General features: G+C 52.8%; 1 protein-coding gene across 1 annotated transcript in view; it reads right to left on the minus strand.

Moving 5' to 3' along the window:
* Nucleotides 1–1,226, minus strand: part of SRC (SRC proto-oncogene, non-receptor tyrosine kinase) — a 60,923-nt gene extending 59,697 nt beyond the window's left edge. The window contains exon 1 of the mRNA XM_011974997.1: nt 1,033–1,226. The gene's annotated coding sequence lies outside the window, so the exon portion shown is untranslated. The remainder of the gene's footprint in view (nt 1–1,032) is intronic.
* Nucleotides 1,227–7,714: the final 6,488 nt, after the last annotated feature.

Here is a 7,714-nt window from a genome sequence, read left to right on the forward strand (position 1 = left end):
AAGCCCCGCCTCCCACTCCGCCAGGGCGTCCCACCCCGCGGGCCCCATCCGCCCCCAGGCCAAAATGCCCTCCTCGACCCACCCACCCTCTACGCCCCAAATCTGCCTCTCCCGAAATCACAATTAGTAATAATATCAGCGGGCGTGGAGGGCCCGCTCTGGGCCAGGCGCCAGGCTAAGCTGCTCAGGTCGACTTCAGGGTTTAATCCTAACCACCACCTGGCCTGAGTGGCGGAAGATCGCCCCACTTTACAGATGGGGAAACTGAGGCACTGACAAGAACCAGGCCCTGGACTTTAACCTTGACCTGAGTTTCTCAAAGTGGGGGCTGGGGCAGGAGGGACAGGGTGGGGAGGAGCGACCTTTATTTTAATAGTTGTGGGTTCATTTTAAGTGCGTAAGGAAAAAACATCCCTGGCAGCCCATTGGAAGTACCCTAGTTCCAGTTATTACTGCTTAGGAGGGGTTGGCCAGGGCATCGGAGTGGCACTCACACCTCCAAGTAAGTAAAGAGGCTAAGTATCTCTGAACCAGGGCAGGAAGTGTAGCGGAAAAACGGGACATTGAGGAAATGCTGCTTTAGGCCACAAAGACTCCCCTATCAACCCCTAGCACAGGCTCCAGGGCTATCCTTTTGGGGCTGGGCACCCCACCCTTGGCTCCTCACCTGTCCTGGAATCCTAGCACAGGGAAAGGTGGACCTGGGTCCTGCTTTAAATATCACACCTGCCTCCATGTTCCTTCTTTGAAAGTTCTCCCATTTCACAGATGGGAAATTAAGGCCCAGCCAGGTCAAAGACAAATAGAAGCCTTTGCCAGGCTTCTATTCCCTGGGCAAAGGTCCCCGCTGAGAGGAGCCGGGAGGAGCACCCTAGAATGTGGAAGGCAAAGGCCTCTGGGTACAAAATACCTTCCAGGAGACCAGCAATGAGCAAAGCCTTACTCTACACTGATCTAGGTTCGCATCTAGGCTAGCTGCCCCTCTGTTGTGGGGTGGACAAGTCCATCAGCTTCCCAGCCCAGCCCCCTCACCTGTAAAACCGGAGTGAACGTGGCCAGAGAAGATTCCTGGGAAGGCTGAAACTGACCAGTGTGAGGATGGTCGGGTTGTGCTAGATGAATAGTAGCTCTTCCGGTGATAAACTGAGGCCAAAGGGGAAAGGGGCTGCTTGAGGTGTCACAGCCAGTCAACAGCAGAAGCCAGGCGAAATGGCTGCCCTTGTTTGCAAGGCTGGCTTAAAGATTAACCGCAGCTTCTCAGGGCTAGGCGGGCCCCCGGCTGGAGAAGCAGGTTTCTCAGCCCTCTTCCATTCCTTAGACATGTCTAAAGGCCTTTACTGGCCGTACGGGGCTCGGGGGAAGGCAGGTATATTCACCCAGTGACACGCTGGAGCTGGCCCTTGCCTACTTGCAAGAACCGACTGTGCTCATCTCTTCCCAAGTCCATATTCAAGAATGTCACACTGGTTAGCTCCATGTCAGCCACAGTGGGAGTATTTACCCCTTGGACATCAGAATACGCTACCAATCAAGCCTCTTTTTTCTTCCACAGAGCTGGTTGTTCAATATGTACCAGCACATCACTAAATTCATCCCCAGGAGTTCAACAGAAAATTCTGGGCTTTTCGAGAACTGGGATGACAGAGAGCTTAAAAGTACAGATTTTGGACCAGACCCAGGTTCAAGTCTCAACTCTGCCACTTTGCAGATAATGTAAGAAGCCTCAGTATGCCAACCTGAACAGTGGGCTAAAGATATCACAGCCCCCAGAAGACGCACGTAAGGATGAAATGAGGTGATGCCCGCTCAGCACATGTGAAATCTCATTCTCATTCATACCCTACACGCTCTTATCAGAGAGGAGGCAACTCAGACAAGTAAGGGTTCTGCAGGCAGATGCAGCTTCGCACCTGAAGCTACCGCCGGCTTCAAGGGCCTGGCTCAGCGGCTGAGGTTCTCAGGAGGATGTGGCCAGCACAATGGTTTCATTATTGAGCGTTTGAAGCGCTCTTTATTTTTAACCACCCCTCTGGGCTTTTGCTCAGGCTGTAACCCCTGCCAGGAATGCTCAGCCCCTGTCCCTGGCTACCTCGCCTTGTTCTTCAAAGTCCAGAGTAAATGCCACCTTCTCCACAACATGCTTCCTGACACACCCTGATGGAGGCACGTGCCAAGTCCATTCTGAGTGTGTCTGTCCCCACCCTGAGGGCAGTGACCAAGGCCTGGCCCATGCCCAGCACAGAGCAGGCACTGCCCAGTCGGCCAGGCAGCATACACTGACTTAGGACCTACAGACAAGAGTTCAAGTTCCAGCTCTTCCCTTCAGTGACTATGTGAACCTGCCTTCTCTGGGCCTCAGTGTACTCATCAGTAAAACGAGGGTAACAACCCTGGCAAGCTCCAGGATTATGCAGTTGGGAGTTGCGGGTCTGGCCTGGTGGATAAGTGACTCTTTGTGCAAATTATTTTGCTTAAAACCTTCTTTGTTGGTAAAGCAGCAACTCACTGCTTAATTCCTGCAAATCATCATTAATGGACAGCAAGCATTTATTGACTACCAACTGTATACATGGCCCCAGACCAGTCTTAGAACACCAACAGGAACCACTTCCCAACCCAAAAGCACCCAGCAGATGATAGATGCTACTGACGTCCATGTTGCTGAGATGGTGAGTGCTGGTCGTGTAGTCCTCTGTCTCCAGAAACCTCCTCTTCCCTCCTTCCCTCAACCTGGGTGGGTCGAAGCCACAACTGAGGGGAGGGTGGAGGACGTAGGGTGAGGCAGTGAACCCACCAGTCAGAGTTGTCCCATCACATGGGATTAGAGGTGCTGCCCACACCACACCTAGTGCCCTGGTGACTCTGGCTCAATGGTGGCTGATCTGCCATGCCCAGCCCCAGCCCAGCTCACCCTTGCTGCAGCAGCCAGGAAACTGGACCCATCACAGGCCTCAGTGGGAAATTCCAGACCAGCTCCGCCATTCTCCACATGGTGTGCTGTGAGTGGTCTAGTTGAAGCCACCGGGCTCAGGGCTACAGGATAGGGTTGGGTGAGGGATGGGCTCTAGCCTGAGGCTGTGGAATGGGCTTGGCACCTCCCCTGGCACTGCACTTCACAGTTTCCACAGAGATGTCCTGCTGTGCAGGCCCTGGTCCCCTCCCCTCCTCTACCTGCCTCCTGCTGTCCCTCCACAAGCAGTCCCTGTCCTGAGGCCTTTGCACGTGCTGATCCTCTGCCTGGAAGGTTCCCACCCCCTGGCCCTTGGCTGGGCTGCACTCATCCTTCCTCCTGCGTGGTCATTTATTGAGCATCTACTATGTGCTAGGGTCTGCGTTACATGCTGGGATACAGCAGTGAAAAAACCAAGGCTGGTCTCTGGTCTCTAACTTAGAGGAGTCAGGGATGGGCAAGTACAGGGTCTGCAGGGCCCAGAATGAGGCCCCTAACCCAGCATGTGTGTTGAGGAGAGAGTTGTCTATGGAGAGTTTAGAAGCCTGGGGAAATGGTTGCCAGGTGAAAATGAGACAGGGAGGCAGGGCATGGTGGGTCATGCCTATAATCCCAACACTTCAGGAGGCTGAAGCAGGAGGATCACTTGAGCCCAGGAGTTTGAGACCAGCCTGGGCAACACAGTGAGGCCCTGTCTCTACAAAAAAAAACCTAAAAATTAGCCAGATGTGATGGTATGCACCTGTGGTCCTAGGTACTGGGAAGGCTGAACTGGGAAGATAACTTGAACCCAGGAGATTGAGGCTGCAGTGAGCCATGATCGTACCACTGTACTCTAGCCTGGGTGACAGAGCAAGACCCTGTCTCAAAAAAAAAATAATTATAATAACAAACAGGACAGGGCCAGTGTGCAGGTAGAGGGACAGCATGAGCAAAGACAGAGATGGGGATGCCGCTGCATCTGGAACTCCATGCAGAAGCACGTGGTGTTTGCAAAGCACGGCATGGCGGCTGGGCTGGAATCAGGAAAGTAAGGTGGGAAGGGTGGCAGGGGAACCTGAGGATCCCTGAGTGCCAGTCGTGGCTTCCGTCCTGGAGGTGGTGGGAGCCATGGAGGGTGGTGAGCAGAGCAGGGCCTGGGGAGATGTGGAGTGGCAGCCACATTAGGGGACAGGGAGGGGGCAGTCAGGAGGCCTCTGTGCTGAGGAGCAGCAGGGACCCAGTTAAGGCAGAAGGCCTGGCTCACACAGGAGTGTGTGCATGGGCATATATCTGTGTTCCGGGAAGTGAGGCCAAACTGGCCGAAGGTGGGAAACCAAGACACTAGAGACTCCCAGCCACATGGGAGTCAGGAGCCAGGAGCCGATGAGCTTGTTCTCCCGCAGCGGCCAGCGCCGGGAGGGGCGTCCGTAACATGGATGTCAGAGGCAGAAAAGAAAAATCTGAAAAACTATCAGAGCAAAGAGGAGACATGATCCTGGGGCAGAAAAAAGACATTAGGGAAAGACTTAGGAAGTCTGACTAAAGCATGGACTTCAGTTATAATAATATATCAGGCCAGGGGCAGTGGCTCACGCCTGTAATCCCAACATCGAGGCTGAGGCGGGAGGATCACTTGAGTCTAGGAGTTTAAGATTAGCCTGGGCACACAGTGAGACCCCTGTCTCCACAAAAAACAACAAAAAATTAGCTAGGCATGGTGGTGTGCACCTGTATCCCAGCTACTTGGGAGGCTGAGGCAGGAGGATCGCTTGAGCCCAGGAGGTCAAGGCTGCGGTGAGCTGTGATCATGCCACTGCACTCTAGCCTAGCAAACAGAGTGAGACTCTGCCTCTGAAATTTTTTAAAATAATAATAATGTATCAATATTGTATTGATTCATTAATCATAACAAATGTGTCCCCGTCAGGGAAGAGATGGAGACAGCAGCACCTGAGCAGGTGGCGCCCGAGTGGTGACCTACAAACGGCGTTAACCACTGAGCACAGCCCCACACACTCAAACCCCACAGCCGGACCTTCTGGGCTGTGTGGCCGGTTCTCAGATGGGCACCTCAGGCTCAAAAGTGTCTCTACCCAGCCCAGAATCTGGAGACAAAACACTGACGTCAAAGGCAGAAAAGACCTGTCCATGTGAAAATGGGGGAGACGACTGGCCCCACTGGGCTCACATGACGGCCAAGCGCCAAGAAACTCAGCCACTCATCACCTCACTCACCTCAGGCTGCAGAAGAGGCCCAGAGAGGGACAGGCATTCTCCCAAGGTCACACAGAGAATCGCTGGCAGGCAGAGCCACCACCCCACCCCAGCCCAGGCCTCCTTCCGCCACATCCCAGAATGTTTGTGAGAAAAGATGAAAGGAGGCTGGGCCCTTGATCTGCCTGGCCTGACGGGAGGGCAGAGGGCAGCCGGAAATCTGCAGCTAGAGCTGTGACCCCACAGTCCACAGGGGGCGAGAAACCCGCCGCACAGAGAGGAGACGGTCACGACGGGAGGGCTGAAAGAATCATTGTAAAAATAATCACCACGGCTCACAGTCCTGGTGCAAGGAGTTTCCTGAGCAGGGAATTGCTTCCAGGGACCCTGGAAGTAGTATCCAGTTCATTCTTCACAACGCAACAAGGTAGGAGCTATTGTTATCCCACCGTACAGATGAGGAAACTGAGACTCAGTGAGGTGACATGACGTGGTGAGGAAGAGCAGGAACTTGAATTTAAACCCAGGCAAAATTCAAGCCTTCCTGGCTGGGCGCGGTGGCTCACGCCTGTAATCCCAGCAGTGTGGGAAGCCGAGGCAGGTGGTTCCCAGAGGTCAGGAGATTGAGACCAGCCTGGCCAACATGGTGAAACCCCGTCTCCACTAAAAATACAAAAATTAACCGGGCGTGGTGGCGGGTGCCTGTAGTCCCAGCTACTCAGGAGCCTGAGGCAGGAGAATTGCCTGAATCCAAGAAGCAGAGCTGAGATTGCAGTGAGCTGAGATTGCACCACTGCACTCCAGCCTGGGCGACAGAGCGAGACTCCCTCTCAAAAAAAAAAAAAAAAAAAAAATTTAAGGCTTCCTGAATCTGGAACTCCGGCACTGCAGTTCTGTGCTACCCGGGTCTGTGAACCTCGAAGCTCACGTATTTCATATCCAAGAGCGAAAGGCCGGATCCACAGGGCCGGGCAGGGAACCACTGCAGCCCCTCTGAGCACTGGCCTCCACCTCAGTGGAATGCCTCCATCCTCCACATTTCCTAGGCATTGGGAAGATACAATGCAGCAATGCTTTGTGGGAGTACTTTGAAAAGTAGATAGAAGAAAAAATGTTCACACTATACTCCACCCTCAAGGAGGGGGAGCATGACTCCCCAGTCCCTAGGTGTGGGCTGTGCTTGGTGGCTCCCTTCCAAAGAATTCAGGGTGGAAAGAGGGGTGGGGGTGGTGCCTTTGCAGTGCAGGAACCTTACGAACGCTATCTCAGCCAGGTGATCAGGGCCAACAGGCCTGCTGATAACATTTGCCCTTGAAATGATGTGATGAGAATGGCATTTTACCTCTGTGGTCTTTCTCCTCAGAACCCAGAACCCCAGTCTAGCCATGAGAAAAGCTTCAGACAGATTCCAATAGCGGGGCATTCTACAGAACACCAGACTAGGCCAGGCACTGTGGCTCACGTCTATAATCCCAGCACTTTGGGAGGCCAAAGCGGGAGGATCGCTTGAGGCCAGGACTTCAAGACCAACCTGGGTGACATGGCAAGACCCTATCTCTACCAAAAAACAAATTAAAAAAAAAAATTAGCTGGGCGTGGGGGCACATGCCTGTAGTCCCAGCTACTCAGGAGGCTGAGGTGGGAGAATCGCTTGAGCCTGGGAGGTGCAGGCTCCAGTGAGCTATGATTGTGCCATGGTACTCCAGCCTAGGTGACAGAGTAAGACACGATCTCAAAAATATAAAAAACAAAAAAGGTCAGGCGTGGTGGCTCATGCCTGTAATCCCAGCACTTTGGGAGGCTGAGGCAGGCGGATCACAAGGTCAAAAGATCGAGACCATCCTGGCCAATATGGTGAAACGCCATCTCTACTAAAAATACAAAAAATTAGCTGGGCCTGGTGGCAGGCACATGTAGTCCCAGCTACTGGGGAGGTTGAGGCAGGAGAATCGCTTGAACCCAGGAGGTGGATGTTGCAGTGAGCCGAGATCACACCACTGTACTCTGGCCTGGCAACAGAGCAAAAATCCATCTCAAAAAACAAACAAACAAACAAACAAAAAACACAAAAAACAAAAAACAGAACACCTAACTAGTACTCCTCAAAACTGTCAGGGTCATCAAAAAAAGAAAAGTCTGAGAAACTATCAAAGCCAAGAGGAGACATGATCCTGGAAGAGAAAAAGGACATAGGGGCCGGGTGCGGTGGCTCACACCTGGATCCCAGCACTTTGGGAGGTCAAAGCGGGTGGAACATCTGAGATCAGGAGTTCAAGACCAGCCTGGCCAACATGGTGAAACTCCGTCTCTGCTAAAAGTACAAAAATTAGCCAGGCATGGTGGTGTGTGCCTATAATCCCAGCTACCCAGGAGGCTAAGGCAAGAGAATATCTGGAACCCAGGAGGTGGAGGCTGCCGTGAGCCGAGATCGTGCCACTGCACTCCAGCCTGGGCAACAGATAGAGACACCATCTAAAAAAACAAAAAAAGACACTAGGGAAAAACTAAGAAACTCCATATCAAATATGGACTTTAGTTAATAATAATGTATCAATATTGGTTCATTAA

Source organism: Mandrillus leucophaeus, unplaced genomic scaffold (assembly GCF_000951045.1).
Source record: "Mandrillus leucophaeus isolate KB7577 unplaced genomic scaffold, Mleu.le_1.0 Scaffold150, whole genome shotgun sequence".
In the NCBI taxonomy this organism is placed as follows: domain Eukaryota; kingdom Metazoa; phylum Chordata; class Mammalia; order Primates; family Cercopithecidae; genus Mandrillus; species Mandrillus leucophaeus.